Source organism: Dreissena polymorpha, chromosome 6, assembly GCF_020536995.1.
Source record: "Dreissena polymorpha isolate Duluth1 chromosome 6, UMN_Dpol_1.0, whole genome shotgun sequence".
Lineage (NCBI taxonomy): Eukaryota > Metazoa > Mollusca > Bivalvia > Myida > Dreissenidae > Dreissena > Dreissena polymorpha.
In genome coordinates, this window is record NC_068360.1 from 69,309,766 (window position 1) to 69,327,349 (window position 17,584).

A 17,584-nucleotide genomic window follows, 5' to 3' on the forward strand; every position below is an offset into this window, starting at 1 on the left:
ACCGTGGTATTCAACCACTGGTACGACAAGCAATATGATAGGCATAGCCTCTGTGGTAAATGCTGTTTCTATATTCGCAATGATGTATCTTTTATATGGAATTTCGCGGCCGTTTTCACTTTTCACCAATTAGTTGAATTCTTCCATAGAATGCATATCTGGTATTGGAGACATCATGTTGTAAAACACTTCAGTTATAGTACTGACCTGTGATCCACTATCAATTTACGCAGTAATGTCGTGTCCATTGATTCTAATTTGATATAAATTAGCGTCTCCTATCATTTTCTGTAAAATATCTTCAGGTGTGTATGGTTTGGGATTGGGTTCAATACTGTTTTTTCTGCTCTAATCTAACCCCTTGATCAGAGCTTCTTCGAGTTTAAAGGAGTCTGGTGTGTATCTTTTATGTTGTGTATCTGTCTGAATATTACCTCTTCTCGGTTCATATGTACAATTGCCAAGGTGAAATCTTTGTGTTGGCGGTATCCAATCTTTATCTGCTCTTTAAAGTTAATCAGGTTGACAGTTTTTTTATCACATCATTTAATCCAAGTATTTAATTAAATAAATTCAATTAACTAAATTTAGTTAATTAAATTTAATTAAATTTAACTTAATTATGGTGTTAATTTAGTTTAATATAGTTTAATTTTATTGTATTTAAGTTAATTTAATTTAACTCACTTCATTAATTCAATGGAATTCAATTCAATTTAAGTTAAATAATCCAATGATGTTATCTTATTGCAATTACTATGTTTCCTTTTTAAGTTCTTTTCTTTTCAAATTTTATTGAATTAAAATTTTAATTTAAATTTTGGTCTATACGTAAATGAATATAAACATTTATTTTTATTTCATTTTTTAGAAGAAAAATATTGTATTAACTTTCTCCTGTGTAAAGTTAATTTATTTAAACCTAATTTAAACTTCTTATTTAGCTTTATGACTGTCCGCTTAAAAAAAAGTTTAAAAGTATTTATTTTTCCTACATACATGGAAATTCCTTGTTATCCCGCAATGTCTGTACTACTACTTGTCAATGTTTTGCTAACCGCTAATTGTTGTATGCGATACACAGCGTCCGATTAACAACACTCGCACATATTAATTAGCAGTTCGTATACACTTTATTGTAACATTTTCTTTTCAAATTTTACAATTCTTTACGCTCATCGCACACTGTTCAAAATTGTATAGTACACAGTGCACTATAACGGTAAAACGAAAATCCGCTTTCTGTGACAGTGTTCCCCGATAGTTTGAACGTTAAGCCGATTTAATAATCAATGAAACGGCATTTTCTACCGAAATCATTGATAGCATATGTTAGATATGTATTCACAAGTAAATTGCTATTGTAAACGAACAATTTATTCAAATCATTTTAAAATGATTGAAATTTTCCAAAATATATATATCTTCGAAAAATCTATATCTTCGAAATACCGCTTTTCTTTTTACTATGCACCAACTTTTGTACAACTACCGAACCTTAACTATTCTATATACGGATTAGTGAATACGAATTGATTGTGTGATGAGCCGTTAGTTTTCATGCAGGGACACTTAATATCTTAGTATTAGTGCAGTGGCCTTAGAGTCCTTCCTTTGTTCAATAAAAAATATGTACAACAAGACTATTGCCAAGAAATATAAGTCCCCTTACTGTGAAACTCCACCATTTGCAGCAATATTTCTAGTATATTTGTTGCCATAGCAACCATAATTCTTGACCTAGGAACAAAATGAAATGACCAGGCTAATCAGGGATGACACTTTCCGCTTTTTATGGTATTTTTTGTTTCAAGGAAGTCCCTCCTTACCGAAAATCAAGTTTAGGCGGAAAGTGTCGTCCAGACCCTGATTAGCCAGTGTGGAATGCACAGGCTAATCTGGGATGACACTCTACTCACATGCATTAAGCCCAGTTTTCTCAGAACGTGAATGAAATAATAACTTATTGTACTTGTGTCTTGTATTCGTTGAATTGAACGTCAATATATTAATAAAAAAATTTTTGTTTTCAACCTATTAATTAAAATAAGGTATTGGTTTTACTCCGTTTTTAGTTTCGTTATAGCTGACATAGATTAAAATATTTCGTCATAAGTTAATAAATAAAATTATAAATACATTTATGTTTTTATATATTTTATATATAAATTTTGTAGGTGTGTGTTGCCAGTAATGGTTGAAGATATGCCAAACAAATTGTGCCTCTCTATACAGACAGATTTCAGGTCTCAATTTCGACTTCAAAGGTCAACATATCACTGATATCAGGTTTGTCAGCTATTGGTTTGTATTATTCTGATCCACATTGCAGCAAGAATAACTGGATAACTTAACTTTTCAATACATATAGCTATTACATGTGATTTAAATTAATCATGTTTCTAAATCATTCACTTAATGCGGCTAATTCTCTACTTGAAAGTGTTGTATGTTGGAAGTTTTTTGTGACAAAAACTTGGAGTAGATCTATTTTACTCCCAAACTTCCTTTAAGAAAGCGCAGCCGCTGTAGAGTGATGGAAAATCTACTTCTTTAAAGTATTTATAAGTGAATAGACCCTTTTCACAATAAGCCAAAAGCGCTTAGTCAAATGACTTGCAGAATTCCAGAATGAGGCTTAACGTGTAGAGATTTCTAATAGTGCATCGCAATATCGCTCTGCTTTTGATCATTTGGCGACTTAATGATATTGCCAACACAAGTTGACTTTGTCAGAAATAGCCGTTAATTACTTAATATATACTTTCCATTTTAAGTGCCAATATATGAAATACATTTTCTTGATTTAAGTACTTGTTTGTATTCAATTTTTTAGCGAGGCTGTTTTCGGAGAAAACCCTAGCTATTGTCATAGCCTGCTCGCTGTCCGCCGGCGTCGTGCTAAAACCTTAACATAAAATCAAATTGCTTCCACCTACAACGATGAAACTTTATATGTAGATGCACCTTGATGAGTACTACACGTCACACCCATTTTGGGTCACTAGGTCAAAGGTCAAGGTCACTGTGAGCTCACAGCTTTCGCAGCCGCGCGTGGCACCTGTTATGCGGTGCTCTTGTTTGCACAAATTCTGACACTCCAGGTATGGCTTTCAATACTTAGTGTGTGTAAATTTACAGTCTAAAACATATTGGATTATCTGACACTCTTTGTTTTCGCATTATTAGGGCGATCAATCAATTATTTTTTTTATTGATAGATCTTGCGCTTAAATGCCCCTGTATTCAGCACAAACCCATAACCTCGTTATGATCAGATACTGTGCAGACAAATACTAAATAACAACGTGATGTCATAAACCACAGGTTGCAGATATCTGGTTTTTTTTAAAAATTAATTAATGGCACCTCCATGTGACCATGTCTTCTCATGGTTGTAGCATTGGGTAGTCATTTCTTGGAAAAATTTAACGCCAAATACTTAATTGTTGCTTTTATTGAACATAAAAGACATTGTCAACATTGAAAGTCATTTTTCCAAACAGATTGTCAGAAAATAACACTGTATAGATATTAGCCAGTTTTATCATAATTATAAAGTGCTTTATACCTATGTATTTTTAATACTTCAAAAATGTAATGCTAAACAAAAACGTATTTAGCGAGTACCCGAAAAATAACACTTCCTCTTTACCTAGTCTTATACAGAGTGTACAGTAGCGTACGGAACAAAGTAATAAAAACACGCTTTTTTTGTTCGATCACAACGTAAGGGGTTAAATAATGTTCCCGAAATATACAAACATTAAGGATGTATGGTATTTATTATTTAAGGATTTATACCGTATAAAATGCTGTATATTTATGACACATAATCACTTATATAGAGATTCCAATATACATAAATTTGCACCACGTTCGTTTTTTTATTCTTATGTATTTAATGATTCTTCAATATTGTCATTCACTGTAAAAGAAAACTATATTAATGTATAAGAAAATGAACATAACCTTTAAATAGTGTCATTTTCTTCTATTTTATAGGGCTTTGTCTTATTGTGGATTCAACTCTTACAGGTTCTATCATTCATGAAATTGTACACACACTAATACACCCATACCTTGGAGAATCGTAGTTATATAATTCTTTGTATTGTATAATACCAGGGCTCAACATTAACGGTTGTCCTACTGCCCCTGGCAAGTAAATGTTGGGTCCGGGCAGGTTACTTTATAATTTAGTTGTCCGCCCGGGCAAGTGCAAAAAAGAACAAAGCATTTAATTTAGACTTTAATTAGACTTTAATTGCTGTAATCATTTTGTTAAATGTGCAAAAATAAAAAAGGTTTTATGGTGTATCATTTTGATCTTTATTAAAAAATTTGAGGTTAACAGTTCATGTGATATTTCATGTTTGGGCAAATGGCTTTACGTTCAGGGCAAGTAGATTTTCTAAGGTCTTGCCCGGCAGGGCAAGTTGGCTTTTAGGTTAATGTTGAGCCCTGAATACTGCTAATTAATGACTTTGATTTGTGCAATAATGGATGTTTAGTCTTTAGACCACATTTACTCTGATTCTTATGGGTAACGCATATTTTTAAATAAGATTGAACTAAATTTATTCATATGCACTAATAGTACTAAATATTATGTCGTTGAATTATTATTTAGATGTTATCAATTTATTGACCAAACACATGTCTGTATGCATATGTTTGACTTTTAAAATATTGTAACCAGTGTCAGTACGCATTTAAATCTTGATATTCAACGCAATTTGCATAGCAAAAGAAAAAACAGTTACTCGTTCAGCCTCATTCTGAAATTCGACGCGTCACGTGATATCTAAAATTAATATCAGTGTAAATATTGTGAAACCGGTCTATTCTTCATTTATGATATATTTGATGAATCAAGTTTATTTTTGTTAAATGTCTGTTAAATATTGTGTAATTAATATTATATAAAAGTTATCTATAGGGAATTGGTATTTTAAATGTATGCATGAACAAATCTTTTATTTTGTAGGAATCCTGTGAAACTGTGACCCCATGTATGGTACGTGAGCGCACAATGTCTGTTGACAAAAGGATATTGGCAACTTGTGGATGCTTGGTATCCAAGAATCCTACAGGAGCGTGGCTGACCGATTTGGAACAAACAAAGGTAAATTTTATGTGAAGAAGTCATGACTATAGCGAATATGGTTAGTTTTTAGCTCCACTGGCCAAAAGCTATCAAATTAGGTATGTAGTGACATCTAATGGTCCTCTACCAAATTTGTTCAAATTTTATCCCTGGGGTCAAATTTGACCCTGCCCCGGGAGTCACACAATTGAACATATATGCCTATTTTGTGAAAACTTAAAAAAAAATCTTGTCCATAACCATTAGGCCTAGGGCTACACAATTTGGTATGTAGTGACATTGTATAGTCCTCTACTTAATTTGTTCAAATTATGCCCCAGGGGTCAAATTTGACCCTGCCCAGGGGGTCACAAAACTGAACATACGCTTATATGGGGCTTATTTTGTGAAAACTTTAAAAATCTTTCTTTCCATAACAATTGGGCATAGGGCTACCAAATTTGGTATGTAGTGACATCTAATAAACCTCTACCAAATTTGTTCAAATAATGCCACTGGGGTCAACTTTGACCCTGCCCCGGGGGGTCACAAAATAGTGGAATCTTTAAAAATCTTCTTGTCGAAAACCATTCGGACTATGGTTACCAAATTTGGTATGCAGTAACATCTTATAGTCCTCTACCAAGTTTGTTCAAATTATGCCTTTTGCGTCAACTTTGACCCTGACCCGCGGGTCACAAAATTGAACATTATATACGCTTATATCTTGCTTATTTTGTGAAAACTATTCTTGTCCTTAACTCTATGACCCAGGGCTACCACATTTTGTATGTAGTGAGATATTGTAGTCCTCTACAAAATTTGCTCAAATTATGCCCCTGGGACTAAATTTGACCAAGCCCAGGGGGTCACAAAAGTGTACATGTGCTTAAATAGTGCCTATATTTAAGTATTTGCACATGCCAAGAATATTTGTTTCAGCCTTTTTTTCAGCAGTGGAGCGATACAGGGCCATTATGGCCCTCTTGTTTGTTAGGCTCGCAGGAAGTGGCCCTAGTCTTCATACATAAATAAAAAGCTGAAGGAGTATTTAAGAAAAATACTGTAATTAAGTCTGCAATCTGTTACATTAACAATCAAATGAGACAAAACTTAGAAGCTTCACTTTATTTACTCAATACTTTGTCAGGCTGGCGTAGTGGATATGGTGTCCGCCTAGTGATGGGAACGTTTTTGTTTCAACCCTGTTTATGAGAAACCCTCAACGCGCTATCTTCATATATTCCATGTACTGATTATTCCCAAAAAACGGGCCCTAGAATGTCTCAATAAGCCTAAGGATTTCAATGCAGTCAAGCATAAATAAAATTGCTAAACTCTAGCATGAATTACACATATACTGTTTTTATTTCAGGGACTTTACATCTCACAGTCATTTCAACATGTAGAGTCTTGTCAACATTGATGGATCAGTACATCAGATTTCCAGAATCTCGTCATGAGCTGAAGACCATTGCCGATGGATTTCATCAACTATGTGGAATGCCTGGCGTTGTAGGGGCTGTTGATGGATCCCACGGTGCATGTCCTGCTCCAATATTCCAGCATAGGTCCTTGTTTATCAACAGTTTAGTTGTTCAAGCAGTCTGTGACAGTAACTTGAAATGTTTGGACATATACTCTGGATGGCAAAGTTCTGTGCATGATGCCCATGTATGTATGAACAGCCCAGTAGCGCATTAAATTGAAAATCTTCGGAATGAGTACCATGTTCTCGAGGATTCAGCATGCCACCTGACAAGAAATCTGCTTGTTCTGTATCGAGGCCATGAACATTTGTACCATTTGCGAGAGAAATTCAACAAGTGCCATTCATCTAAGAGTTGATGTGGAACGGGCAATTGGTCTCTTGAAATGCAAATTCAGGCGGCCAAAATACTTAAACATGCTAGTAGAGCTAGAAATGTTGCTAGCGATCTTTGCTTGTTGTGTCCACAACTTCATTCTGCTGCGAGAGTCAGACACAGAGCCTAAAGTGACACATTTGATCAGATATATATATGCCCCCGAAGCAGTTGAAAATGGTCAGGCCAATCGAGAAGCAGAGGAGAATTGGCGTGCTATTGCCCTGGAACTGTGATGGGTTGACAAGTGATATGAATTCCCTACTGCGATATTTGTGCCTGTGTTCATGCTTAATAGTTGATAAATAATTGGAAGTCATAACCTGATGGTGTTGGTGGGACTATGAATTTTGTTAAGGTAAAAAGTGTGGAAAATATAATTAAAAGTCAAAGAGTTCTGCTATTGTTAAGCATGCTTTATTGATTTGTATTGTTTGAAAGATAGCATTATTAACAGAATAAAATGTCCATAATTTGAATATTATATTGTTTTCAGCAACATTTTATTTGATATAGTACAAAATGCTGTATCATGTTATATCATGATCAGTTTTGTGAACAATCACATTTCTATGTATATTTGATATTCGTCAATGGATGTTACACGCGTTAGCCCTACCATTAGCCCATACAGGTATTGCTTAAGAGTTTTGCCACCTTCTAGAGAAAAATACTTCTCAGGAACAATTGCTTTTGGAAAAGTCTATGGCTAGTAAAATTTGGATTGATTTGGGTTACCCAAGGTAACCAATTTATGTTTGATGAATTTGCAATAAAAAGCTTTGACAGAATTTTCCAACATAATGTCACAGAGTCGAAAAAAAGTGTATGGAATAAAGTGGAAGTTGATTTAATGTGTAATACACATGCATATGCTACTTTGATTCAAAGTTTGTGTTTTCCCTAAAACTGCAAACATAGTAAGCTTTATGGTATTGCAACTAAATAAAAGATTCAGATTTAAATTGTATTATTTGAATGCACTGTCTAATACATATGAGCCTCGCTCTGTGAAAAAGGGGTTTAATTCATGTGCGTTCCAGATTAGCCTGGGCAAACCGCACAGGCTAATCAGGGACGATACTTAACGCACATGCATTAAACCCCTTTTTCACAGAGCAAGGCTCATATATGTTCAATAAACCAAAGATAATAAAAAACAAAATGAGACATTTAACCCTGTACCACTCAAAAACACACTAAGACGCATTTGAGAATAAATTTAATACCTTTCTTACTAGATTAAAGTTTTAAAGGCTTTGTTTCTAACCCAAAGTTACTGATGAGCAGCATACAGCATAAAACCTGAACAGATTGCGAGTTACTTGCAGGCTGTTCTGGTTTTATGATGTTTGAATGTAGCCATTTTAAAACTGCTCCAGAGCAGGAAAAGGTTAATAATAACACAACAGCAATTATACTTAAGTTATTTTAAGACTTCATACTAATGCAAGTAACTTGCAACTGTCTAACCAAAATCGGAGATGGTGGAAGGCAAAATTAATGGCTGTGCACCTTAAATTATCTATTCATACTCAAACAATATAATGTTGATCTACAGTATCTTGTACAGCATGCATCTAATACTACAGCCAAATTTGCTTACAAATAATATTACAAGAAACACGAGTCATTAAAAACTTTACTTTATTGCATCAACCATTTAGCAGGAATAAAATATAAAGAGAAAAATTATGGCAATTTTTTCATCTTAACATACAAGTCTTGATATACAATCCCATAGCATATAAAAACGACAGTTTACTATTTCTCTGTTCTATATGTCAGCAAAAAGACAAGATGGTATTCACTGTGCAATAAAACACAAGCAATCCTATTACAATTGCTTTTAATTATATGAACTGTACCTTCACTAACATTCAAGAATTTTAATATAAATACATGATGAAAGATGAGCTTTTTCTTGTCTTAAAAAAACATGATACTTTGCAATGACCAAACAATACAACTCAACATACAAATTATCCAACAAAATATATTTTGATGACACAATATTTTTATTCAACAATAGGAAAAGCTTAAGGTTGTAACGTATAACACTAAAGTCACAGTGTCAATCTAAGCAAAGAGTAAAGTCATAAAGAGATGTCCACAACGTATGATGTGCAAGCTGGCTCTGACTCAGATTTCCACATCAGATGATGTGCAAGCTGGTTATTACAAGGATGTGAACAACCGATAACGTGCAAGCTCTAAAACAGATATCCACAACAGAGATTGTCCTTGCTGGCTCTGACTAATGTCCACAAGTAAATAAACTGCAAGCTATAACTGACTGATGTCCTAAACATAGGACGTGCAAGCTGGCTCTAACACGGATGTTCACAACAGAGGATGTGCAAGCTAGCACTAACACCGATGTCCACAATAGAGGACGTGCAAGCTGGCTCTAACACGGATGTCCACAACAGATGACGTGCAAGCTGGCTCTGACTTGGTTGTCCACAATAGAGGGCGTGCAAGCTGGCTCTAACACGGATGTCCACAACAGATGACGTGCAAGCTGGCTCTGACTTGGTTGTCCACAATAGAGGACGTGCAAGCTGGCTCTAACACGGATGTCCACAACAGATGACGTGCAAGCTGGCTCTGACTTGGTTGTCCACAATAGAGGACGTGCAAGCTGGCTCTAACACGGATGTCCACAACAGATGACGTGCAAGCTGGCTCTGACTTGGTTGTCCACAACAGATGACGTGCAAGCTGGCTCTGACTTGGTTGTCCACAACAGATGACGTGCAAGCTGGCTCTGACTTGGTTGTCCACAATAGATGACGTGCAAGCTGGCTCTGACTTGGTTGTCCACAACAGATGACGTGCAAGCTGGCTCTGACTTGGTTGTCCACAACAGATGAATGCAAGCTGGCTCTGACTTGGTTGTCCACAACAGATGACTTGCAAGCTGGCTCTGACTTGGTTTTCCACAACAGATGACGTGCAAGCTGGCTGTGACTTGGTTGTCCACAACAGATGACGTGCAAGCTGGCTCTGACTTGGTTGTCCACAACAGATGACGTGCAAGATGGCTCTGACTTTGTTGTCCGCAACAGATGACGGGCAAGCTGGCTCTGACTTGGTTGTCCACAACAGATGACGTGCAAGCTGGCTCTGACTTGGTTGTCCACAACAGATGACGTGCAAGCTGGCTCTGACTTGGTTGTCCACAACAGATGACGTGCAAGCTGGCTCTGACTTGGTTGTCCACAACAGATGACGTGCAAGCTGGCTCTGACTTGGTTGTCCACAACAGATGACGTGCAAGCTGGCTCTGACTTGGTTGTCCACAACAGATGTCAGATGGGCAAGCTGGCTCTGCATCAGGTATGTACACAGAAGATGATGTTCAAGTTGGGAACACTGCTACAGCTATAAAATACAAAAACCGTTTTTCATACTATCATATTATTTTACTACATGTGTTTCTTCCACAATACAGAACATTATACTCATTATTTGCATTTTGCTATTGATATCTGAAGGTTTACCAGATGCTTTGTTTGAAGATAGTTCATACCAGAAATTGGCCGGAAAACACTTAAGACATAATGTGCATTCTGCTTTAAGAAATATAGCTCAGAATTCACTGGTTAAATCAAATTGTTTGGACTTAATTAGCGTGCCATGCAGACAAAATGTCGAGTTTTGAAACTGTGTCGTATCTGGTGTGAATCTTGAGTTATTTTATTTCGTCAGTATATCAGACGTGTACACCTGTTATATGTTTACTGTAAGAGTTTAGAATGTCTTGACAGTCATTGTGTTTGTAATACATTGTGTTATCTTTCAGATTTGTATGACAGTTAAATATAATAATCAATAATCTTGTTCTGCATGCCGGTCAAATTGTTCCGTGGTAAACACCTACCCATTGTGGTCAACTCGTACCTGTTTTTTAGTCACATTGTACCTACCCGAACTAAACCCGTACTCGATATACAGAAATAGGTGTAGGATGGCAAGCTTATAAGTCAAACTCAAAGAGACAATTTTTATTTTCCTCTTGATGTTTCCACTTAAATTATCTAAGCATTGCTCACGCAAGTTGTCTGCTGCTGATATGTTTAAGCAGGGAAAGTGTTGATGAAAATTGACACTTGTGGTTGATGTCTTTCAAGGATTTGACATTTGTGACAAAATAAGACAAATGAAACAAGTTGAATAGTTTGAATGAGGTTCGAGTTGACAACAAGAGCACCGTATAACGGGTGCCACGCTCGGCTATGGGTGCTTGTCAGATTATTATTTTTAGCGGTCACAATGACCTTGACCTAGTGACCCCAAAATAGGTGTAGCGTGTAGAACTCATCAACATGCATCTACATATGAAGTTTCAAAGTTGTGGGTGGAAGCACCTTGATTTTAGAGCCAATGTTAAAGTTTTATAGTAGAGGTCACAGTGACATTGACCTTTTACCTAGTGACCCAAAGATAGGTGTGGCGTGTAGAACTAATCAAGGTGCATCTACATATGAAGTTTCAAAGTTGTCGGTGGAAGCACTTTGATTTTAGAGCCTATGTTAAAGTTTTATATTAGAGGTCACAGTGACCTTGACCTTTGACCTAGTGAACCAAAAATGGGTGTGGCGTGTAGAACTCAAGGTGTATCTACATATGAAATTTCAAAGTTGTAGGTGGAGCAGTTTGATTTTAGAGCCAATGCTAAGGTTTTAGCACAACGCATACGGCGGACGACGGACGACGAGCTGGCTATGACAATACCTCGGGTTTTCTCCGAAAACGCCGAGCTAAAAATGGGTACGAGTTGACCAAGGTACGAGTTGCCTTTGGGATGAATTGCCTGTAAAGCATTATTCTTTTTCTTTTTAATTGAAGATGTATACGGTGCTGGACTAGAGCACACGACTGCCATAACAATAACTTGGCTCTCTACTAACTGAGCTTAAGGGAAGATGTTTCTTACCCACAAACACTATATTTCATTATTTGACGACATATGACGTGTTTATGCGGGTGTTTATGTTTTATCAGAGACGTTTGCATATCGACAAACCCTGAAAACAACACTCGATACTCTTGAGCTGTTTTAATTGCATTAAAATTCATAATTCATGTATGCTTAATACTAACCTCATGGTTAATGTCATCAAAACCGATCACTCTTTCGCCCTTACAAGGTTTTGTGTTAATGTGAAACAACCGTCATCACGATGACTGCATGACTGCTGGATAAGACGCGAGTTTTGATTAGTTCTTTCTAGGTGTCGGAACCAATCAAATTTTATCGCGTAACCACATAGCAACCCGAATTTCGTGCAGTAATTCAATGCTTAGAAAAATCGCGCGGAGTAATGAATCTTCCGCGCGATTTTTGATTAGCAACCCGCAATTTACATAGCAACCCGACTTTTGTACAGAAGTTCAATGTCTAATTATTCCGACGGAAGATGAAAGTTCCGCGCGATTTTTTGACCCCGCTTTTTGTACGTTGTTTAATCGACAATTGTTCCGAGGAAGATACGAAAGTTCCGCGCGATTTTTGCACAGTTCGCGAAGATGAGGAATGAACGTTCCGCGCAATTTTTGAACCCGCTTTTTTCTATGATGGTTTGCACTATTCCGCGAAAATATGGATTCCCGAGATTCTTACATGAAAGTTCCGCGAAAAATGAAAATCCCGATATTTACTATATAAGTATATGTATTTTAGCGGGGGTCCCCTTTGGCTTTCCATACATAATGGATTCAAATATTTAAACAAGCAGGTGCTTACATATAATACAAGCACATGTCACTACGCAATTGAAAAGTGTTGAGCACGACGTTTCGAGCAAACTACAAAATTTAACATGAAAGTTTCGTCAGCCTTTTGCAAATTTCAACATGACAAAATCTGAAAACAACCCGAAAGTATTTCAACCAACAATCACTGCTATTTATACAACTACAAGGGGTCATGGTATCAGTAAATGCCAGAATCACGACGCACGGCGAACTAGAACTTTGTCTATTAGTTTATCAAATAATGGCTAATTCGCACATTTAATGGACTTCAATGGTGAATGAATTGCATTCCTAACAAAAATGACCTTTAAAAATATCCAATAGTTTGTTTGGTGGGGCTTCCACCGAAATCTTAAATTATTAGAGGGACAAGTCATTTTGCGGATTCAACCTTAAACTACTGCACAAGTTGCATCATAATATTATTTTCATTGTATTCGACACTAATCACGTTTAAATATAAATTATTTTATATTGAATTTATATTCAAATTATTCGTCGATTATAAATAGGAAATTGTGTTTTTTACTTGTAATAATCATAACAGATTGTTCTTAGAATAAAATGCACAATTTATCAGATCGCATGCAGTGTATTACGCTTTTCTAGGATACTAATATAAAAACAACTGTATTCTAAAATTAACCAACCATGATAATGTAAGCAATCTTTTCATTTCATTCATTTAAGAAGAAAGACTATACATATTTCCCACAAAAGAACAAAAATATACAAATTAAGAAACACAATAGAATGACATTTATGTGTGTGATATTTAAAGCAAGAATTTGGTATTTCGGACGTAATGGAATATTGCTACCGGTATAAGTAAGTCATAGCTTGCTTTTATTATCAATAACAAGTTTGAAGATTCAATACAATGAATCACTGATATTAAATGAGTCGCGTTCTGAGAAAACTGGACTTAATGCATGTACGTAAAGTGTCGTCCCAGATTAGCATGTGCAGTCCGCACAGGCTAATCAGCGAAAACACTTTCCGCTTAAACGTGATTTTCTGGAAGGAGGGACTTCCTTGAAACTAAAAATACCATAAAGGCGGAAATTATCGTCCCTGATTAGCCTGTGCGGACTGCACAGGCTAATCTGGGACGACACTTTACGCACATGCATTAAGCCCAGTTGTCTCAGAAAGCGGCTTAAATGTAACATGAAAGGAATTCACCGTATCTAAAACCGGATACCACAAATGCATCAAAAGATTAAATCTCGTCTTAATTGTTAAAAATAGCAATCATCCGTACTTCGATTGGCGATAGGTAAATTTAACATAACCAATGAACATTCTTTATATGTTTAATATTGAATTACAAACTTCCTTTCTTAAAATGGGTTTATAGTAGGACGACGTTTTGGAAATATGATGTTCACAACATCCAAACTACGCGACGCGATGTATATATTTTATTTTGACACCTGGTGGCACGAATGAATAAGTATGTCCTATATATATTTACTTAGTCACCATCGACATTTGAATATGTTTAATTTCATTATTTCTTTAAAAAAAAATTAATTGTTGAGAGAATCAAACACTTACAAAGTTCGATTGTACCTTCGCAAAAGGAATATTCCGCGAGCTACTTGTGTGCGGCTTTTAACAGGCCTGACCTTTCGTGATACCGTAGTTAAAACATAATGAAAACAATAAACACTTTCATTAAGTCTCTAGGAATCCATCAGAACAAGACAATTGCGCATAACATTATTGAAACACGATACAACCTGAATGAATGAATGAGTAATGTCTGGGAATGCTTAGCTAAATTTACGATATAATTTACAATAAACTGATTTTGTTTTAAAGGAGCTTTTTTACGTTTTGGTAAATAGACAAAATTAAAAAAATGTTTCACCCATAGGTGCACGGCAACATTCTTGCTGCGGGCGCAAATTAAAAATAAAAATATTGTTATTCCGTTTTTAGATTTTAAGGTGCGGCAAATACGACGAACATTGAATCAATTTGTTGTGGTCTAACGGTTTCATTAAAATGTTATGTTATCCACAATGCGAACTGCGCTAAACATCAGAACACACGTAGTTTCGTCCTTGAAAAGAAGTTTGTTCAATTATTATAAACCCATTCGTTTATGTATCACGCGCACGCAACTTCTCTTAGGAAGGACTAGAATTTAATTGTGTACGCCCTACTATATTGACAAAAGGTAAAATCATTATCCATAAAGCCAACAGAACAAGTTTGATATCAGCGATAAGAAAGTGGAAGAAAACATTTAAATTTGATACAATCTTTTATCAACAAAATTAGTATTTGTTTACTTCATGTATTCGTATTTTGAAATAAGACTTGTGTTGGTGTGTTTAGGCTTCTTTAACCGACCTTGACAAGTAATATAGTTAAGTCAGTACAATTACTTTTCAAATAAAACTACGCTTTTATTTTAGGTACGGTGCTGAACTATGAAGTTCGAGTGTGTGCTATTTCAAAGTGAAACAATTGGCTGCATTGCGTTTGATGTGTTTTGCAATTACAAAGTTTAAACAGCTATTTAGAGTAATATGGCATAAAGATGCGACCAACTGTCTCCGGGAAGCTTGCTTTGAAGTGTACATGGAGATAAATATCACTCATCCGCAACCAAATCTATATCACAGGTGTAAGGCTATTTTGCACCGTGTGTTTGTTGGTCATTTATCTCAGGAATTTTCAATGGCTGTATTGTTCCTGGAAATTAATAGCGAACCTGTTTCTTCTGGACAATTGCAGCAAATATGTAACAACATACGAATTTGGCTCCACAATTTTGGAAACCCTAGACTTTTACGTGAAGAATGTAAAGGTTTGTATAGTTTCGATATCATTTTCTTCATTCTTGAATGTTTCACCGCTATTTATTCAAGCAAACATTATAACCTCAAATGTATGTACTAGTGAAAACGACCGAGATCCAAAAAATATACAATATACGGCTTTCGAAAACTGTAGCAGCGTTTTTACTATATTAATTAACCAACACACATGCATAAACAAGTTAAATGATACATATTGCAAACTGATGCTTTATGATAGGCCTCAGCTGCAATATAAGTATATTATTTATTTCAGAGAAGATGCAGTCGCTTTACTTCAATCTACGAGTAGTTCCTCTTCCATGTACGTTTTTTTCTCGTGTATTTGCCATTTAAAATAATTTGGATTGCCTTTATGGTTCTATCTTGAAGCAGACCATCATAGTTAATACTGTCCGACACTGTGATGTAGCTTTACCAATCTGCATATTAATGTTTGTGTTTGGTTATCTAGTACATCCCAGCTAGATTTGTAATCTACAAACTCACTATAGCTTTAAAAAGGGAAACATGAAACAAGTTTTTCAGGTTGTTTGGCTCCAAATGTCAAACATTATTATCTTGATGTCTTGCAATCTTCGAGAGCACAACATATTTGTCAATAATATTGCTTTTGCAACTGTGTGGTTTTTACAATATCTTGTTATCTTGTGTGAGCATTCGTCAGCGCTTTTTACTTAAATATTTTTCAAGTACTATCCGAAACGGCACTATGTCCTACAAGTGATATTCGTGTTACCCCATCTTATAAAATAAATGATACTTGCTATCTTCACAATTAAGTTTTCATTTGGAATCAAACAACTAGTGTGTTGTTCATTTTATTGTGTCAAAAATGTAATTCTTTCGGCCGATGTGTCGGATAATAATTATAGTTATTTCCTGCTTCAAGATATAGTTTCAGTCACAATTAAGTATTCCTTTGGAATCAAACAACTAGTGTATTGTTCATTTGATTGTGTCAAAAATGTAACTCTTTCGGTGGATGGGTCGGTTAATAAAGAAAGTTAGTTCGTGCTTCAAGATTTAGTTTTAGTAAATTGTAATGCTTGAACGTTTTTTAATATTACAAATGTGACCTGTAGGTAACATTTGTGCATTTAAGGATTTAAATATATATTTGAATAATAGTTCGCTATGACAATAGTATGTTTAGCGATTAACACCAATGCTCCTTGGTGAATATTCACAATCAATATAAACAATCATGCTTTTGATGGCAACTGGGCATCTTTTCAATATATAGGTCGATTTTAATATCGCTTTCACACCAATTATCAGATGATGTGTCTCGTACTTTTGTATAGATCACAAATAAAAGACCAAGAACATAGTTCGAGGTTAAAATGTATTAAGTTGCGTTTCGACTCAATAATTTGTTAATGTATGTGGTATTGTTTTAATGTTTGTAACATTCTTTATTGCAAGACGACCAGTCACCATTAACTATCAAGTTTGTTTGTTTTTAATTTAAAGGGGCCGTCAAACATATTGTTTAATTGACACAATTTTAAAAAGTTGTTTCAGATTTGCACATTTTCGTTTTTGTTATGATATTTTTGAGGAAATAGTAATACTGACCATTTACCATGCTCTTAAATATTCATTGTATGCATCTTTTGACGATTTGAAAACTTGAAAATTATAAAGCGTCGTGCGACGCAAAACGATTGAATAATTTGGAAAGTTCTGTTGTTGTAGTTATATTTCGGAAAACTACGAGGATTGCTTATATAGGTTAAAAATACATCCGCTCTAAATATGTGCACGGATGGTCGAGTGGTCTTGGCGGAATACTTTTAACTCCTGGACTCCAGGGGTCAGTGGTTCGAGCCCTGTGGAGGGTTACTTTTTTCCTTTTTAAAAAAATATTATTCTTATTTTTTTATTGGAAATTTTTAGGTCAAATGTTAAAATTTATCAATATAAAGCATTTAATGACATGCTTCAATACATGCCAAATTCTGTCGGACGGCCCCTTTAAGGTGCATGTAAAACTTGAACATGTCAAGTACAATTCCATACATCTTCAG

The 17,584-nt window shown here is 35.4% G+C and overlaps 1 long non-coding RNA gene across 1 annotated transcript; it reads left to right on the forward strand.

Annotated features, from left to right (window-relative positions):
- Positions 1-2,196: 2,196 nt before the first annotated feature.
- Positions 2,197-7,006, forward strand: LOC127833763 (uncharacterized). Its single transcript, XR_008027583.1, has 3 exons — positions 2,197-2,289; positions 4,991-5,128; positions 6,465-7,006. It is a non-coding gene; the product is annotated as an uncharacterized LOC127833763 (long non-coding RNA).
- The last annotated feature ends 10,578 nt before the right edge of the window (positions 7,007-17,584 follow it).